Source organism: Zootoca vivipara, chromosome 6 (genome assembly GCF_963506605.1).
Source record: "Zootoca vivipara chromosome 6, rZooViv1.1, whole genome shotgun sequence".
Classification (NCBI taxonomy): Eukaryota; Metazoa; Chordata; class Lepidosauria; order Squamata; family Lacertidae; genus Zootoca; species Zootoca vivipara.
In genome coordinates, this window is record NC_083281.1 from 68,670,944 (window position 1) to 68,692,164 (window position 21,221).

Below are 21,221 nucleotides of genomic sequence, written 5' to 3' on the forward strand. Positions count from 1 at the left end.
TGCAAGTAGATAAATAGGAACCGCTACAGCGGGAAGGTAAACGGCGTTTCCATGTGCTGCTCTGGTTTGCCAGAAGCGGCTTTGTCATGCTGGCCACATGACCTGGAAGCTATACGCCGGCTCCCTCGGCCAATAATGCGAGATGAGCGCGCAACCCCAGAGTCAGTCACGACTGGACCTAATGGTCAGAGGTCCCTTTACCTTTACCTAACACCTCTTAGCACCCCTAGCAAACCACAGTTCCCATAATACTTTGGGGGAATCCATGACTGTTTGCAATGAAGGTAGCCTCTGGCTCCCCTTACTATTGGTTTCTGTGGAATGCTGCCCTACCAGCCCCAATAGGCTCCAGCCATCACTGGTCTTGTGATCTGAATTCTGAAGTGGTACAGCCCATCCTAAACTTTTATCACCACTAAGGAAATTAGACCACAGCGGGTGGCACTGTGGGTTAAACCACAGAGCCTAGGGCTTGCCGATCAGAAGGTCGGTGGTTCGAATCCCTGCGATGGGGTGAGCTCATGTTGTTCGGTCCCAACTCCTGCCAACCAAGCAGTTCGAAAGCACAGAGTGCAAGTAGATAAATAGGTTCCGCTCCGACGGGAAGCTAAACGGCATTTCCGTGCGCTGCTCTGGTTCGCCAGAAGCGGCTTAGTCATGCTGGCCACATGACCTGGAAGTTGTATGCCAGCTCCCTCGGCCAGTAAAGCGAGATGAGTGTCGCAACCCCAGAGTTGTCCGCGACTGGACCTAATGGTCAGGGGTCCCTTTACCTTTTAATCTACAACTGGGGGAAGAGACATAGCTCTTCTCCCCGCTTCCTTCCTAGGTAGTCTATGTGCTTTGTCCTCTGAAATGCTCAGGAATTCTCCCAAGGGGCTTGCAGTTGTCCACAGAGCCACAGGATCTGATTTATCACGAATCTCCATCTATCATTCCTGCTTGCTCCTTGCATCTATCCATAACCAATTGGGTCTGTACCATCTCTTGTTCTCTGCTCCTTCCCTCTGCCCAGGCACTCACCCTCCCTCAACTGAATACAAAGTAAACAACACAATGGAGACTGAGCAGCCATCGCTGCTGATATATCTGGGTTTCATGCCTGGGGTCAGATTAAAGGTATTAATAACAAACATCGCCTGATTGCAATGGATTTGCAGCAAGCAGCTTTGAAATCAAATGGTATTGAGAGAACTGTCTACGACTAAACTGGGGATATGCTCTGAATTCTAACAGGCTGCTCAGATTGGAAGGAAATGTCCAAATTCTACACATAGAAACTTTGCAACACCCAATCAGCATGGAGCAGCAATGCATGAACATAGCCTACTTTAGCTTGAAACATCAGGCGTATTACAAACAGGAGAGGTTGTCAAACTCAGTAAGTTATGAGAGTTTAGCACCAGAATAGTTTATTTAATCTTAATCATAGGACTGTCAGGGTTTATAAGAGCACAGTGCTAAAACCTTCTTCAGAAGCACTTGCTAATCTTACTTTCAAAGCTCCTATTTAGACAGCATTGACAGAAGCATTTAAAAATTCCACAGAATACCCAGCCATACCCAGGTTTTTTTTTAACCCCCCCAACCATTTGTAACTCGCTAAACCACAGAGCAATAAATACATAACCATTAAGACTCTGTTGCAAAAATAATAATAATGTTTATATTGAATAACAATGGCAGTCAACAACAGCAGCAGTTTAAACCAAATGATGTTTAAAGATTTAACCAATGATAGGAATTGACTTGTGAACTTTAACTATTATACAAGACATCTCTGAGTAAAGGATTGAAGGGAGAGGGGGCAAGGAATGGAAAACCACCCCATGTTTCAGTAGATGGCCAGAAACCAAAGTGCTCCATTATTTCTTGAATTTATTCCCTACCCTGTATAAAAGGAGTGGACAACCTTTGGTCCTGCAGGTGTTGCTGAACCACAACTCCCATCACCCCCAGCAACCATAGATGGTGTGAGTTGCAGACCAGCAACATTCAGAGGGTCACAGGTTCCCCCCTCCTGCTAAATAGCTATAGCATTCCTTGTCTCAGATTCTTTCAGATTCATAGATAACTAAAATCCATTTTAGGGTAAAACTAGATGTCACCCTATTCATGTGATTAACAATTGCACAGATTTGTTTTAAAAGGTAAACTTCAAGCTCATAAAGAGAAGATAGAATCTCTCTCTCTCTCTCTCTCTCTCTCTCTCTCTCTCTCTCTCTCTCTCTCTCTCTCTCTCTCTCTCTGGTTTTAGTTGACTTTAACTCCTTTCCTTCCACTGTCATGCTGATCCAGATCTGGGCTCTTGCAGCTGCCATTTGAATTGCGTGTGAAGTTCCAACTAATGCTAATTACAATTTAGATTGGAACCATGAGGGGCAAAGAGTGATACCAGAGTCAGCAGCGGAGCAAGCTGATCAGATGCCTGGGGCAGCACGCTTACCCTGCGCCCAGGGGTGGGGCCAGCTGCCCACGGGGCAGGGCGAACTGGGAGGCGGGGCCTCTGAGAAGTCTGCCTGCCTCCTACAACTGAGGGGGAGGTGGCGGGCAGACCATTTGGGGCAGCGCGGCCTGCAGGTGCCCAAGTCACTCCCAGGAGAGATGCGTGGCTCAGCTCAGGCGCACTGTAGGCCCCACGGTGAGTACCACCCGGCATTTTGTCACCCCCCAGTGGTGACACCCGGGGTGAACCGCCCCCACTGCACTTTTGCCCCTGACCAGAGTTCCAATCTGGAATGGGCTCCCACACTCATGACATATCATAGAAATTGCTTGAATGATTTTTTTTTTAAAATATCCAAAAACATCTGGAGGACACTACCCTGACAAAGGCTGTGCTTTAGATTGAACTTTGGTGCTACATCATGAGAACATAAAAACTGTCCTGCTGGTTTCAGGTCAATGGCCCCGTCTAGTCCAGCATTCTGTTCTCACAGTGGCCAAATAGATGCCTCTCCTGAGAAGCCATCAAGCAGGACCTGAGGGCAGCCATCTTCCCACTTATGATTCCCAGCAATGGGCATTCAGAAGCATTACTGCCTCCGGCAGTGAAGGGAGGACATAACCATTGTAGTTGGTGGCCATTGATAGCCTTAGCCACTATGAGTTTGTCTAATCCCTCTTTTAAAGCTATGCAAGTTGGTGGCCATTATTGCCTCCTGCGGGAGCGAGTTCCACGATGAGCTGCATGGCAAGCAACTTTCTTTGGTCTGACCTGAATCTTCCAAATTCCAACTTCACTGGATGTCCCTGAGTTCTGGTGTTATGAGAAGTAAGACAAAAGCTCTTCTCTCTCTGCTTTCTCCACACAATACGTAATTCTTCACTGCCCAGCAGGACAAAAGTAATGTAAACATAGGGAAACTGCAGGAACAAAAACTGATAAGGTCAAAGTAAGGACAATAAATCGGAAGGTTGAGTGGAAATTAGGAGGAATGTAGATATCATTATCTCTCCTTCCTTCTATCACACCCCTCTCTTTTTATCTAGGAGTCAGATAATTCAGAATAATAATTTAGCTGAACGAAAGGTGATTAGCAAGACCATCCTATAGCCCTGTTTGTTTTATACATGAGGCTGATTGGGATATATAGAGACACTTTAGGCAGACTCCAAAGGGATGTTGCATTAATATGAGCCAGACTCTGAAGGAATGGGCCTTGAATGTGAACAAAGGCAGTTATTAAAATGATCATAAAATGTGGCAATTAACTCAGCACTTTTCTGTCCATACATTTTCCAAATGCTTTATGAAAGCCATTCTGCCAAATTCTCTGTATACCATCTAATGCAGCAATCATCATGAGAGAGAGGACGAAATGAAGGCACAGTAGCGAAGACAGGACCGTCCGGAGAGAAGGCAGTGGCACAGTGTGTAGAGCAAGATGCTGCAAAGGCCCTGCAAGTGTGGCAGAGAAGAGAAGAAGAAGAAGAGTTTGGATTTGATATCCCACTTTATCACTACCCGAAGGAGTCTCAAAGCGACTAACAATCTCCTTGTTAGAGGGGCCTCTGTTAGAGGCAGAGGGAGAATGAACCTGCAGGTTCTTATTATGTTCTTATACACATGAACATCAGGTGACCAGGGGCGTACCCAGGATCAAAACTGGGGGGGGGGGCAAGCCATGGTCGTTCAGGTTGGGACATTTCAGCACGGAAAAGGTGAATGAAACCAAAATTTTAAGAAAATTATATATAATTATAGCAGTGCTTTATTACGGTAGTTGTTACAATTATTTGCTTGAATTTTTAAATTTTTTTAATTCTAGTTACATGTCTTATACTAATATCATTTTTCTTGGGTTTGAAGAAAACTTGTTGAAAACTTTCGTTTCAATCCAGTCCTGATTTTCCTTGAAGAATTTCCGATGGACGCTCATCAAACACAACCCAGTCAGTCTGTCCTCTCCCATTGTACTTCTGAGCCAGGTCTTTACCCTTTAAAATTTAATTTTCTACAGAAATTACTTAACTTACCTTTTTGGAACCAGTTTCTTATATCCATTTAGGCAGCCTCGATGTCTTCTAAATGTAAATAGGAAGGTAAACTAATAGTGGGCGGCTCAGTTTAGTGACGTGGAACTCACTAGACCCCTCTAGAAGATTCCCTCTTCTCTCTGCTAGAGCCCGCTAGAGACCTCTCCCTCCCTTGAATCCCAATGGTTGGCTGACATAGATTCCTCTACCAGTCGCTAGGTGGCTCTAGATACTTCTCGGTTTTTACACCATTTCAGTGTGGTAAACAACTGATTATTCGCCATCGCCCTACCTAATTTTGTTTCGTTCCATCACTTTATAATCATTTAATTTTTTTTTGCTTCTGGGGGGGGCAGCTGCCCCCCTGCCCCTCGCTGGGTATGCCCATGCAGGTGACCATTAACCTGTTCACTCACCATCCATATGAACCTGCCCAGGCTCTGAGGTCTTTGGGGCAGGGCCTTCTTTCAGCCCTGACACCCTCATAGGCATGCTTGGCGAGGATGCAGGACAGAGGCTTCTTGGTGGCTGCTCCCAGACTTTGGAACTCCTTTTCTAGAGGCTAGACTGGCTCCGCCCTTGTTGTCCTTCTGCTGGCAGGTGTTTTTATTCCAGCAGACCTTTGGGAACTGATTGTTTTTTAAGGAATGGCTTTTAATAGTGCTATGTTGATTTCACAACTTGTATTTTAATAATTTAACACATTTGTAATGCAACTTTGTCTAATATAATGCCTTTTTATATGTTATTTTCACCAATGTATTCATTTTTATGCATATTTTATCCTAGTATACGAAACTTTGTAAACATTGGTTGTTTGGAGAACCGCATTACAAAATTCAGCTAAGTGTGAATTTCAAAAGATCATAGAATTGTAGAGTTGGAAGGGACCACTAGGATCATCTAGTCTAACCCACTGCAATACAGTCATGCCTTGGTTTTCGAACAGCTTAGTGCCAGAACGTTTTGGCTCCCGAATATCACAAACCCAGAAGTGACTGTTCCGGTTTGCGAACTATTTTTGAAAGCCGAACGTCTGATGGGGCTTCTGCGGCTTCTGATTGGCTGCAGGAGATTCCTGCAGCCAATTAGAAGCCGCAATTTGGTTTTTGAACATTTTGGAAGTCGAACGGACTTCCAGAATGGATTCCATTTGACTTCCAAGGTACGACTGTACAGGAATCTTTTGCCCAACATGGGGCTTGAACCCACGACTCTGAGATTAAGAGTTTCATGCTCTACCATCTGAAGTATTCCAGATGGTTGTGTTAGAAGTGCTCAAACTGTTTTGGAAAATGCACATTTGATGGATTCACCTTTAAATGTGAACTGAATTGAATTTCTCTCTCGTTTCTACTTGTCACTGTTTCTTCTCTTGATTTTAAAATGTTATTTACTGTGCTACTAATGCGATCCGCCAGTGAAGCCAGATGTCCTTCAGTGACTGGCTCATTTCTCTGATGCAGGTTTAAGCACTGCCATTTGGTTGTGCATCTGAACAACCTGAACTGATTTCCCAAGAAAGTTTTCATGTGCTAAAAAGAAAAGAAAAGAGTAGGGATGCTTTCAGAATCCCCATCATCTGAATTTCAGCGTTCTGAATGTCCTTTTCTTGTTTCAGAAGTGGAATGGATGGTTTAGGAATCCTCCATTGTAAAAAATAAAATAAAATAAATTACCCATTGTGCAGCATTGATGGCGTTGACCCACGATGGGGCCTTTTCAGTGGTGGTTCCCTGTTTTAAGGAATGCCCTCCCTGGTGAGGAGGTATGTCTCTTTCTCCCTTGTTACTAACTTTCAGGAGGAGGTTAATAACATTCCTGTTTACCTAAGCATTTGATAGCTGAAAGACACTGTTCCTGGCATCTCCAAGATCACTGGTTTTAGAATATTTTAAACTTTTTCAGAGTATATATATTTTAAACAATTGCTTTATTATTGATGTGGCAGGGTATACATTGATTGATTGATTGATTGACTGACTGACTGATTTAATAATAATATAAAACAATGTGAATCACACCAAGATTGCTTCTATGGTTTGGCAATGTTCTATCAATGTGCACATGCACATTGGTAACAACAACAACAACAACAACAATTTATTATTTGTACCCCACCCATCTGGCTGGGCCTCCCCGGCCACTCTGGGAGGCTTCCAACAAAGATTAAAATAAATTAAAATGTCACACATTAAAAACTTCCCTAAACAGAGCTGCCTTCAGATATTTTCTAAATGTCAGGTAGTTGTTTATCTCTTTGACATCTGATGGGAGGGCGTTCAACAGGGCGGGCGTCACTACCGAGAAGGCCCTCTGCCTGGTTCCCTGTAACTTGGCTTCTTGCAATCATAGCTGCCAAGTTTTCCCTTTTCTCGCGTGGAAGCCTATTCAGCATAAGGGAAAATCCCTTAAAAAAAGGGATAATTTGGCAGCTATGCTTGCAATGAGGGAACCGCCAGAAGGACCTTGGCGCTGGACCTCAGTGTCTGGGCAGAACGATGGAGGTGGAGACACTCCTCCAGGTATACTGGACCGAGGCCGTTTAGGGCTTTAAAGGACAGCACCAACACTTTGAATTGTGCTCGGAAATGTACTGGGGGCCAATGAAGGGGGAACCAACTGTCACATGAGGACCTTCTTCATGTGCTTCCTCCATCGGAGGTCCGGATGGTGGCAACCCAAGAATGAGACTTTTCAGTGGTGGCTTCCAACTTATGGAATATTCTCACTGGGGATGATTACTTGGAGCCATCATTTCATATCTTTAGGAACCAGGCAGAAGCATTCCTTTTCCAGCAGGCCTTTGGCTTTTAATTATCTGTTTCCTTGAGTGGGTGGGATGTTTTAATTCAGCTTTAAAAAAATGGAATTCCTGACCCCTTGGTGGAACATGCATAAGCCCACTCAGCCCCTGCCCTGCCTCGCCTCCATTATGCCCCCTTTTCTCGTCACTTCCCGGTCACCGTGATGCCTGTATGTTGGGGAAAGAAGGCACAATGCATATATTCAGGGGGGGAAACACCACAGAGAATTTAGAAAAATTGCTTGTAAAATAGTGTACTTTAGACAAAATTGTATACACAAATGGCGCGGAAGGAGACAAAAACTGTGACCAGAGGTGCCTCCTTCATTTCTGGAATTAATTTTGGAGACTATTCAAGTTAAACTAGAATTTGGAAGGTATGGCCTGCAGTGAGCTCATGAAAGACTAAAGCGAGGCTGGGGAACCTTTGGCCTTCCAGCTGTTGCTGAATGACAACAAGAATCATGTCCGATTCTTGGCAACAAAGCCTGGGGCTGATGGGAGTTGAGTTCTGCAATCCCTTGCAGGGCCCTAGGCTCCCCATTCCTGGAATAAAATAACTGATCACAGACAGTCGAAAGGATCAAGCCTGCCCAGCAAAAACCATCGCAACAAGAGTGTGGCTTTGTGAAATGTTCTGAGCCTCGCTTAACTTTGATTTCCCATCATCCTCTGCACTTTACGGCCCAGGTGGCTTCTTAAGCACTAGGCTTGCATGGAGCCATAAAGCAAGGCACCGTGGGTAAGATGACAAAGGAAGGCACACCGCCGTGAATCTCCTTTATTATTACTACCAGCAGCCATTGAGCAGCCAGAGTTGATATTTGTGGCTTCGAGCCGTTTGTGGGAGAGCATTTTCCATTAACGCAGGCCTGGTTTTGAGTAAACTGCAATGATACATGGAGCGTTTTCTTTCTTTTAGGTCATAAACTTTTAAAGGAATCTGTCTCGGCCCAGGTTGGGAAGCTCAGAGATAACTGAGTTCACCTTTTTTTTTGGGGGGGGGGCGGCTTTAGGACTTATAAAAGGAGTTGTGTGAGGTGCTGGGGGAAGAGAGTTTGTGACTCTTTATTAGCTCTTGCCTGGAAGAAATATAAGTGGAAATTTTCATATGCATTTCTTTCTTCTTTTCCCTAAATGCTTCCTCCCCCACCCCAGTGGTACTGTACACATTTCAAATGGAGCTGTAAAACACTCCTCACCTCACAACTCCAGATTTTCAAGATGCAACACAGAAAAGTATTTAATATGATAATAATAATAATAATAATAATAATAATAATAATAATAATAATATTTATTCCCAGCCCATCTGGCTGGGTTTCCCCAGCCACTCTGGGCGGCTTCCAACAGAAAAATAGAACACAGTAATCTATTAAACATTAAAAGCCTCCCTAAACAGGGCTGCCTTCAGATGTCTTCTAAAAGTCTGGTAGTTGTTTTTCTCTTTGACATCTGATGGGAGGGTGTTCCACAGGGCAGGCGCCACTACCGAGAAGGCCCTCTGTCTAGTTCCCTGCAACTTGGCTTCTCGCAACTAGGGAACCGCCAAAAGGCCCTCGGTGCTGGACCTCAGTATCCGGGCAAAATGATGGAGGTGGAGACGCTCCTTCAGGTATACTGGACTGAGGCCATTTAGGGCTTTAAAGGTCAGCACCAACACTTTGAATTGTGCTCGGAAACGTACTGGGAGCCAATGTAGATCTTTCAAGACCGGCGTTATGTGGTCTCGGCGGCCGCTCCCAGTCACCAGTCTAGCTGCCACATTCTAGATTAGTTGTAGTTTCTGGGTCACCTTCAAAGGTAGCCCCACGTAGAGCACATTGCAGTAGTCCAAGCAAGAGATAACTAAAGCATGAACCACTCTGGCGAGACAGTCTGCAGGCAGGTAGGGTCTCAGCCTGCGTACCAGATGGAGCTGATAAACAGCTGCCCTGGATACAGAATTAACCTGCGCCTCCATGGACAGCTGTGAGTCCAAAATGACTCCCAGGCTGTGCACCTGGTCCTTCAGGGGCACAGTTACCCCATTCAGGACCAGGGAGTCCTCCACACCTGCCCACCTCCTGTCCCCCACAAACAGTACTTCTGTCTTGTCAGGATTCAACCTCAATCTGTTAGCCGCCATCCAACCTCCAACCGCCTCCAGACACTCACACAGGACCTTCACCGCCTTCACTGGTTCTGATTTGAAAGAGAGGTAGAGCTGGGTATCATCCGCATACTGATGAACACCCAGCCCAAACCCCGATGATCTCTCCCAGCAGCTGCATGTAGATGTTAAAAAGCATGGGGGAGAGGACAGAACCCTGAGGCACCCCACAAGTGAGAGCCCAGGGGTCTGAGCACTCATCCCCCCCACCACTTTCTGAACACCGCCCAGGAGGAAGGAGCAGAACCACTGTATGACAGTGCCCCTAGCTCCCAACCCCTTTAGGCGGTCCAGAAGGATGTTATGGTCGATGGTGTCAAAAGCCGCTGAGAGATCCAGCAGGACTAGGAAACAGCTCTCACCTTTGTCCCTAGCCCGCCAGAGATCATCAACTAGTGCGACCAAGACAATTTCAGTCCCATGATGAGGCCTGAATCCCGACTGGAAGGGATCCAAATGGTCCGCTTCTTCCAGGCATGCCTGGAGTTGATCAGCAACCACTCGCTCAATCACCTTGCCCAAGAATTGAAAATTTGAGACTGGGCGATAGTTGGCCATATTGGCCGCATCTAAAGATGTTTTCTTAAGAAGTGGTTTAATAACCGCCTCTTTCAGCAGGTCTGGGAAGGCTCCCTCATGGAGAGAAGCATTCACCAACCCGCGAAGCCCATCGTCCAGCCCTTCCTGGCTAGCTTTTATAAGCCAGGATGGGCAAGGATCAAGGAGACAGGTGGTTGGTTTCACTCGTCCAAGCAGCCTGTCCACATCCTCGGAGGTAACAGATTGGAATTGATCCCACACAACTTCACTAGACAGACCTCCAGCACTCCCCCGCCCCAGCCCTGCACCCACGGTGGAGTCTACCTCTTCCAGAATCTGAGCGACTTTATTTGCAGTAAGCATTCATAGAATCATAGAATCATAGAGTTGGAAGAGACCACAAGGGCCATCCAGTCCAACCCCCTGCCAAGCAGGAAACACCATCAAAGCATTCTTGACATATGCCTGTCAAGCCTCTGCTGAAAGACCTCCAAAGACGGAGACTCCACCACACTCCTTGGTAGCAAATTCCACTGCCGAACAGCTCTTACTGTCAGGAAGTTCTTCCTAATGTTTAGGTGGAATCTTCTTTCTTGTAGTTTGAATCCATTGCTCCGTGTCCGCTTCTCTGGAGCAGCAGAAAACAACCTTTCTCCCTCCTCTATATGACATCCTTTTATATATTTGAACATGGCTATCATATCACCCCTTAACCTTCTCTTCTCCAGGCTAAACATACCCAGCTCCCTAAGCCGTTCCTCATAAGGCATCGTTTCCAGGCCTTTGACCATTTTGGTTGCCCTCCTCTGGACACGTTCCAGCTTGTCAGTATCCTTCTTGAACTGTGGTGCCCAGAACTGGACACACTACTTCCAGGTGAGGTCTGACCAGAGAAGAATACAATGGTACTATTACTTCCCTTGATCTAGACGCTATACTCCTATTGATGCAGCCCAGAATTGCATTGGCTTTTTTAGCTGCTGCATCACACTGCTGACTCATTCTACACACAAAATATCAGGGGATATCAGAACCCTGCATCTCCTCCTTCTCCTCCTTTTCATACTCCTTATTTATTTATATCCTGCCTTAAGGGCTACTTGTTACCATCCATTTGTCTCAGGAGACAATGGAGTGTGAGGGTGAAGTCAAACAGCTGTGTTAGCAGCACCAAAGTGACCTCTCTGGGTTGTAAGCCAGGGCAGTGTTTATGGAAGTCCTGGGCTGCCCAGACGACAAGACCCCACCCTCAGCCTCACTGATGTGGTCCAAATGAAAGCAGAGCAATACATCGGGCACCAGCTTGGCTGCAGAAGTTGCTGGAAAGGGGCATAGAAGACTCCACCCAACCGCCTTAGAGACTCCACTCTGGATTTCTGTAGGGTTTGCTCCTTAGCCTTTTCTTCTTTCAAAGAAGGCAGTGGCGGTTTAGATTCAGAGTTTCCCTTCTTCTACTGTATATATAAGGGTCTGGTGACTTCTGTTTCAGAGTATCTGAAGAAGTAGGCATGCACATGAAAGCTCATACCTAGAACAAACCTAGTTGGTCTCCAAGGTGCTACTAGACTATTTTTTAATTTATTTTTAAAATTTATTTTTTAAAATTATTTTGACACTAAAATGTTGTTAGCAAAGCTGAACAAACTTTGAACAAATTTACCTGGATTGCTTGCAGTTTTAAAAAAGCTTATTGTGGTCATATGGACCCTGCCCATTTCCCCATCTTTCACTGTATTATTATTATTATTATTATTATTATTATTACTACTACTACAGTGAATACACTTTCTGTGGAATTACCAGTTGTGTTCCTGGCTCTGCTTTTGTTTTTCTAAGATGTTGCCTCACTTAGGAGTAGAAGAGAATAATAATTTTATTATTATTATTAATAATAATAAAGCCCGCACCATTCTCTTCTACTCATAAGTGAGGCAACATCTTAGAAAAACAAAAGCAGAGCCAGGAACACAATTGGTAATTCCGCAGAAAGTGTATTCACTGTAATTAGCTGATAATAGATGCTTGACATGCAATATTAATTCCCATTATAGATCAAGGTTGTTTTGTCATTGTCAAGCCAAGTGCAATATTAGATCATGTGTGAGTGCAGTTCAATGCGTGAGACTTCTTGCTGGACCAGGAGTAAGCTAAAGTCTTTATTTCTGTTCTTTCAAATGTTTTGTTGGTGATTGCTGGCACTTTTACAGAACATTTGTATATTTTATTTTTGATGTGTGTGGTTTAAAACAATTCTCTGTGTTTCCCCTATGTGTAGTACATACTCTCAGTGCTTTGTTTTCTAGAAAAATAGATGTTGTGTACCCTGCAGTACCCCCTGAAAAAAAAGCACTACATACTCTGCTGTTGCTTTTTTATTATTTGGTGGGTTGTTTTTACTTTAGTCTTTATTTCCACTGATCATGGATGTGCAAATCTGTGACTTCCAGAAGTTGCTAGACTCTGTCATTTCCATTATATTTGTTTTGTCATGTTGCTTAGCAACCACATTTCCCGCAAGTAAATGTGTTCAAATATGTTTGCTGAAAAAGCAAAATACAACAATACAATAACAGTATACCACACATACAAACACAAGAAGAGCCTGTTGGATCAGGCCAATGGTCCATCTAGTTCAGCATCATGTTCTCACAGTGGCCAACCAGTTGCCCGTGGCAAACCCACAGGCAGGATCTGAGCAGAAGAGCACTCTCTCTTCCTGTGGTTTCCATCTACTGGTATTCAGAAGCATTATTGCCTCTGACCATGAGGTCATCATTTCTGGTAGCCATTGATAGCCCTCCCTTGCATGAATTTGTCTACTCTTTTAAAGCCATCTAGATTGGTGGCCACCATTGCCTCCTGTGGGAACAAGTTCCATAGTATAACTATGCACAATATCACTGCAACATAACACTAAATAATAACAATGAACAACAAACATTTCATTTGGCATATATTTTGTTTACCTACTGTCATAGCTGCCAAGTTATCCCTTTTTTACAGGGATTTTCCCTTATGCTGAATAGGCTTTCTCGCGAGAAAAGCGAAAACTTGGCAGCTATGCCTACTGTAAAACATACAGCTTAAAGGTAAAGGGACCCCTGACCATTAGGTCCAGTCGTGACCGACTCTGGGGTTGTGCGCTCATCTCGCATTATTGGCCGAGGGAGCTGGCGTACAGCTTCCAGATCATGTGGCCAGCATGACAAAGCCGCTTCTGGCGAACCAGAGCAGCACACGGAAACGCCATTTACCTTCCCGCTGTAGCGGTACCTATTTATCTACTTGCACTTTGACGTGCTTTCGAACTGCTAGATTGGCAGGAGCTGGGACCGAGCAATGGGAGCTCACCCCGTTGCAGGTATTCGAACCACTGACTTTCTGATCGGCAAGCCCTAGGCTCTGTGCTTTAACCCACAGCACCACCCGCGTCCTAACTAACATACAGTTTAGTTGAAGCCTAATATCAAGTCAAAATATCCATTGAGCAACAGTTGTTCTTCTGGACTCTGTTATCTTATGGAGGTTCCCAGGACTGGAGGGTGGGACAAGGCTGGTGGAAAAAGCCACCCCCTGATGCCCAGCACATAGTCTTTCACCCTTCATAGTTATTCCTCTGGAAAAAGCTCTCTTATGAAGGCTCCTAGGACAGGCACGCCAAGTGAGACCAACCATCCCTTGACAACAGCCACAAAGTCTTTCTCCCCTTCCAGTTCTTCCTCTGGAAACAGCTCCCTTAGGAAGGTTCCCATGTCCCGCTCCCACTTGTTCTTCTGACTTCAACTCCCACCACCCCTGACCATTGGCCAACCTGGCTGGAGCTCATTGGAGCTGCAGGCTGTGAACCTTCTGTAGCACCATGCGTTCCCCAAGTACGAAGGAAATGTGGGTTATAATGATTCAATAAATACATGAATAAGCACTTTTACCTTCCAGAAATCCTATGCAGATTTGGCTCTACCATTAGGCATGGTGAGGATGACGACCTGTGTTACATGATAGATGTGAGGGAGTACCATTGTGGAGCCCTAAAGATGCCACTGGAGTCCAACTCCCATCAGTTGTTGTCAGCACAGCCAACAGGAAGGGATGTTTGGAGTTGTGGTTCAGCAACATCTGGAGAGCATCACATTGGCTACCTTTGTATCAGAAGATAGCCAATTGTTGGCCATTTAAATTTATTGTGTTTCTTCCACCATTAAGGGCCATCATTTTGATTTTCTGCCATAGGCAACAAAAGGCCTTGGTCCATCATGTACCAAGAGACATGTACTTTTGGTGACACGTACCTTTACTTGGAAGAAAACTTCGCCGACATTAATAACATTTGCTTGGGACTGGGGCAGTTAGGATATTACCCCGATGCTTCTTTTTGCAACGGGTCCATGTGTTAATGTATAAATTGTGGCTTCTGCTAATATAGAAGAAACAGCTGCCAATAAAAAAGTTTGTTTTGAAATCATATCCATAGCTTATTTTCGACTTGTTCCAACCCTAGAGGGATGTGGAATGGATTTGTAAACAGCCTTTCATATCTGATGGCAAAGGGTCAAATTCTAGCATGATCAAGAAAACTCCCCATGGTGTAAGGCAGGTCAGGTACTGGCTGGAGCTCAATTGGAAGGAAGTCGATTGACAATGATTGAAGAAAGTATCCCAGTTATGGGTCACTGAGCTGGCTGTAATTAATTTATGAGATTGACACATTCAGGCTCAAACAGCTGCCTCCTTCTCTCCGCTAAGTGGCATGAAGGGTAAAATTCAATCTATTGCTGCTGATTCAGGATTTACGGGAGCAAGGCAAGTTGTTCCAAATGCTTTTAAACGGCAGTCTACCATTTCTGCTTTTGATCCCAGGTTGCTCTCCAGACATTTTTCAAATGCTTGTCTCATTGATCATTTTAGGGCATTGCCCTTTGCAAACCAGGTGATGTGGTGATGGTTTGCTTGGCTTGGCGCTAAAAGGAAGAATCAGGAAGAAAGGGGAATTGATGAGGGGTGTGTGATGTGACACTCTCTCTCTCTCTCTCTCTCTCTCTCTCTCTCTCACACACACACACACACACACACACATTCATAGAACCATAGCATTGTAGAGTCGGAAGGGACCTCGAGGCTCATGTAGTCCAACCTTCTTATCCATAGTAGACAAGCTGGTCTGTTGACTTCAGCAGGCCTACTCTAAGTATGACTTATCCAGATACCAACCATGGGGTGTCACTGTCGGGTCATTACTTAGCAGCAGCCTTTGAATCTAATCTAAGGAACAATTGATTCCAAAATAATGGAATTGTGTCCACACGGGAGCTGATAACTAACACGGATTCAAACAGCGTTGGGAGCAATGCCAATGAGAGCCAGTGTGGTGTAGTGGTCTGAGTGCCAGAGAAGGATCTTGGATAGACCAGCATTCAAATCCCCACTCAGCAATGATGTGTATTGGTTGACCTTTGGCCAGTCACTGCCTCTCAGCCTAACCTACCTCACTGGGTTGCTGTGAGGATTAAATGGGGAAGCGGTGGTGGTGGTGGGGAGAACCATGTACACCCCCTCGAAAACTTTGGAGAAAAAGGCAGGATATAAATGCAATAAATAAATAATATACGCTCTTACATGCGCACACTGTACATTTAAAGCACACATCTTTCCCCAAATGACCTTTGGAACTGCAGTTTGATAAAGATACTGAAGTTATTAAAGGTAAAGGTAAAGGGACCCCTGGCCATTAGGTCCAGTCGCGGATGACTCTGGGGTTGCGGCGCTCATCTTGCGTTATTGGCTGAGGGAGCCGGCGTACAGCTTCTGGGTCATGTGGCCAGCATGACTAAGCCGCTTCTGGCGAACCAGAGCAGCACACGGAAACGCCGTTTACCTTCCTGCCAGTGCGGTACTGATTTATCTACTTGCACTTTGACGTGCTTTCAAACTGCTAGGTTGGCAGGAGCAGGGACCAAGCAATGGGAGCTCACCCCGTCGCGGGGATTCGAACCGCCGACCTTCTGATCGGCAAGCCCTAGGCTCAGTGGCCACCCGCGTCCCTATTCCCCTCCTCTATCATGTTCTCCTTACTCATGTCCCTCCCCACAAATAAACTTCCAAATGCTTTTATTTGTATGGAAGAGCACTCTGACCCTTCAATCATTTCCCCTTTCCCTTCACTACATCTTTTTCTAGCATCCTCCTCTCCTAAAAGGAGTGGAGTGGAGGGGGCAAGATGGTTGTTAGTAGATAGAGATCTGCTTATTTTGGAACTGAATCATTGAACTCCAAAGCCTCATTTTTGGCAACCCAAGAGCTGTTATTTAAGAGAAAGGAAACTGTGTCAAGGGCTGTTGCTCAAAGACAGTGGCTGGATCTTTTCAGATGTCAAAGATGGCAGCTATAATGAAAATAAAATAAAATAAAATGCAGGAACCTTACAGCTGCCTTAAACCTCTTAAATGACAAACCTATAATTTGTGGGGGGGGGGGAAGGGGAATGATTCCCTGAATGCACGTCATATCTATGAGTTCCAAATTGCCGAGTTCTTGTCGAAATTGGTTTCTGCCCAGGAGGAGATAATGTCAGTCAAGTCACTTGCTTTCTGGTGTGCCTCTGGGGAATGTGGGGAGGGGTGTGAGAGGGTTGGGGCTGGGAAAGAGAGGAGCCTTCCCATTCACATTTACAGTCCTTGTTGGAGAGCTAAACGTTAAATTCAATTTCAGTTCCTTCGCTGGGGCTTCGCCAGCACGTCAGAGCAGGGAGCACACATGGCTGCAAAGGAGAAGTCAGGTGGAAGGAAGCCCTCTGATATCGGCATCAAACTTTGCAAAATCAAATGAAATCAAAATTTATTGGTCAACCCAATACAGGCCAGAGTTGAAAATACAAATCAGCAAACATTTTTCTTTTTTAGCAAGCAAGCAGAGATGATAGGAACAGCATAAGAAATCACACATGCTAAAACATATATAATACATAGAACATGCATATACAGATGGCACACACATCTCAGGTTGTGATGCTAGAATCTGAGGCTTTCCTGAATCAGGAAGCTTTTAGGTAAAGGTAAAGGGACCCCTGACTATTAGGTCCAGTCATGGATGACTCTGGGGTTGCGGCACTCATCTTGCGTTATTGGCCGAGGGAGCCGGCGTACAGCTTCCAGGTCATGTGGCCAGCATGACAAAGCCACTTCTGGCTAACCAGAGCTGGGCACGGAAACGGCGTTTACCTTCCCACTGTAGTGGTACCTATTTATCTACCATACTTGCACTTTGACGTGCTTTCGAACTGCTAGGTTGGCAGGAGCTGGGACCGAGCAACGGGAGCTCACCCCGTCGCGGGGATTCGAACCGCCAACCTTCTGATAAGCAAGCCCTAGGCTCTGTGGTTTAACTGTAAACTTACTCTACACTTAACTGTATTGAACGTAACAGTCTTAGCCATGCTAGACAGCAGATGCACCAAACTTTGCAGGGAGTTGTGTTAGCTTTGTCTTCTTACAAAATTTTTTTAATTGTGGTACAAAATTTTTCAGGATTTCAGCAGGATGCTATGGGTAGAGAATCGTAACAGAAATTTCCAGTGCTCATTTATTCATCCCATGTCCAGAAGGGAAATCAATCCAGTGAATATGAACAGTATTCATTGTTGTTCCTTTCAGTCTGCAAATGATACATAATTTATTACCTCTTTACGCCCCTCCTGCACTTGCATTGCTTTTCCTTTGCATTGAAATGAATGGGATGGAAGAAGGACCATCTAATTTGCATATAACACCACTCCTCCATCTGGCTTCAAAAGGGAGAGGAGTGGGCAGAGGGTATGTAAGGGCCTGCCACCAATCTCCTCATCTGCCACCACCCTGTGGTTTTTATTTTCTAAACTGTCTTGTGATCCTTGGAGGATGGGTGGTATAGAAATATAATATAAAGAAATAACGACAACAACAACAACAACAATTTTATTATTTATTAACACCCCCCCCCCCAATAATCTGGCTGGGTTTCCCCAGCAACTCTGGGAGGCTTACAGAATATGTAAAACATAATAAAGCATCATAATGGTTAAATAAATAAACAAATAAAGAAAGAAATTTGTATTTAAGGTCACCTCTTGCACGCAAGGGGCACTGTGGGTTAAACCACAGAGCCTAGGGCTTGCCAATCAGAAGGTCGGCGGTTCGAATCCCCACGACGGGGTGAGCTCCCATTGCTCGGTCCCAGCTCCTGCCAACCTAGCAGTTTGAAAGCCCGTCAAAGTGCAAGATGATAAATAGGTACCGCTCCGGCGGGAAGGTAAACGGCGTTTCCATGTGCTGCTTTGGTTCGCCAGAAGCGGCTTAGTCATGCTGGCCACATGACCTGGAAGCTGTACGCCAGCTCCCTTGGCCAATAATGCGAGATGAGCGCCGCAACCCCAGAGTCGTCCACGACTGGACCTAATGGTCAGGGGTCCCTTTCCCTTGCTCCCCGCAGGGTAAACTCGTCCAGTTGGCAGGCTAAAGGTATAATTTTGGATGCTTTCCCACACTAGGTCTGTTTCTCCTGTACAGTTCATAATTTATTTTATTCTTTTCTTAAATAAAGTGGCCCTAGTTCAAGCAGTATATAAATTTTTATGAAATAAATAAAGAAAGAAAGAACGAACAATACCTATGGGACATGCACTGGTTGGAAATGAAGCGATAGATCTACCTCAAATATTTTGCAGCAGTAAATGGTATCATAAGCGGTCTCTCTCTCTCTCTCTCTCACACACACACACACAGAAATATTTTTCTTTGTTTTTATCATTACAATTTTGCTATCAAACAGTTTACATACAGTAATCATTTTGTGAGATTCTCTGAATCTCGTAACTTCCCCCCACCTCCCCTACATGGGTCCTCATTACAATATTTAAAACCATATCAGTACGTTCTCCACAATTTTCATTTTTCCAAATTATCCATAATCTTCGTTACTTTACAATTGATTCTTAGAGTTCAGCTAAGGTTTTGATTTGCTTACAGTGGTCTCCTAGGTAGTAAGCGGGGTCACATATAAAGGTCCCGACGCCATCGTGAAAACAAAGAATGACATGTGATAGCAGAAAGGAAGCTTGGAGAGCCCCTAATTTGCAAAGCCCAAATCTGGGAAGAAATGTGAACGAGGGAGATTTTAAAAGCACCCTAATATGAGAGGTTGAAGTCTACATTGGTATGTGTAGATGCACCTCTCCGGGGCACAGCACAGAGAACTGATTCTGGGGTGACAATGTGCATTCTTTCCTTATGTTCATCCAGAATGGAACAGCGAAGGAGTTACGTTGGCCCCTACTCCCCTGGACAAAGTTCCTTGAGGTGTTCTGCATGCTTGAGAAGTTTCCAAATAAATCATTTGGGTGGCATCTGACCAGAGTCAGACTAGCTCTCGAGCAGCAGGAATGATTACTGCTTCATCAGCTTGATACTTCAGAAGTGTCAACACAGGAAAGTAAATTGGCGTTAGGTGCTGGTGGGGATAAACACCCTTGCAGAATCCAGGCAGACCCTTTTTCATTGCTAAGTGATGAAAGCCTGATAGGAAGAGGCAGCACCTTCTTTATTCCATGAGCTGGCAGGAATGAGTAATGCCCGAGAGTCTGTTTAGCAATACGAGCGGCAATCAAGGCATGTGAGCATTGCATGCAAACAAGAGAACACGTTTTGATTTCTTTCCAATGGAGAGCAATAATAGGGGACAACATTTATGTGTTTATTTTAGGCTGGGGGGCAGGAAACCTAAGGTGATTCATTCCTTGAGGTCTCTCTCTCTCTCTCTCTCTCTCTGGGCAAAAATTATAGCAGGGGAACTCTCTTCCGCTGTTCCATCCTTTTCCAGGTTTTTAAAAATGCCAGCTATTTTCATCACGTTGGAAAAAAATGGTAAGGGAATTAACCCCTGTTGCCCTAGTCTACAGCCTCTGAAGGGTGCAGCAATGCTGCAGGATACCTTCAGAGCCCAATGTCTACTCAAGTCTACAGTGGTGACTTGGTGGGATTCTTTGCTAAGGATGTCTGGATGTCTCTTTGCATCACAAGGCTCCTGTGAGGCTTAAATATTCATTTAATCCCTTCCCCCCCTCACCAGAGTCTCTGTGGTGTCCAGGACTGTGCAGTCACTACATTCATAGCCCTATATTTTAGCCGCACCCATCTTAAATCTGCCTCTCCTCAGCTTTCTTTGCTGCCTTTGAGGCCAGGGAGATGTTATTCTTATAGCTTCATCATTTCCTGCTGCCTTGGCTTGCCTTTCCATCGCATTATATGCAGGTGGGCCTGAGAAGCCAGGATTACTTTAGCAAGTTTCTGTTTACATTCAGCTTTGTCAGAGCTACGGTAGTAAATTACAGCAGCCAAGGCTGTTCATGGCTACCTCCCTTTACTTGGCTTGTAGGTGTGTTGGGAGACTGGAAAAGTGTTGGATCCAAGCTTTCCTCTGGAACCCTCCTCCTTGTTTAATGCTACTGAAGTCAGAGCTTCAACATTGGTAGGGTAAAGGCTACAGATGTATCTGTTGTATTGTAGTGGTTAGAGTGTTGGACTATGACCTGGGAGACCAGAGTTTGAATTCCCAGCCTTAAAGTTCACTGGGTGACCTTGGCCCAGTCACTAACTCTCAGCCTAACCTACCTTGCAGGGTTGCAAGGATAAAATGGGGCGGAAGAGAACTATGTATGCCACCTTGAGCTGTAAAGATGAAATGTAAATGTGATCAATTGATTTAAAAAAGGGAAAGAACTCCAATACTGCTGCTGTTACTAACATGCTGGAATTCTGAGTTTGTTTTAAGTTTAAGTTTTAGGTGTGTGTGTGTGTGTGTGTGTGTGTGTGTGTGTTGTAGTTTTTGTTTTTGTTTTGTTGCAAGCTGTTCTGGATGGGCCTTGCCCATAAAAGTGGCATATAAGTATTTTAAGGTAAAAATAAAAGTATACAATTAATCAACAACATCAAGCTTTTTGTTCTTGTCTTCAGTCATCTGCAGTGTGTGCATTCTCTTTTCCAGAACCTGAAAGGATGGAATTTCAGATCATGCCATTCCCCCAACAGCACAATAAGAAATCCCACCTGGGGTGGGGTGGGGGGTTTGTATGAAACAACCCAATTTCTTTTGGATAAGGCAAAGAGAAAGCATTCCGATTTCATGAAGGAAAAATAGTGGGGTGGGAAATTGAAATGATTGCTGTGCCAAAGGTGGAAAACAGTCTTAATTCCCATTTCAATGGGTTTAATTGTTGCT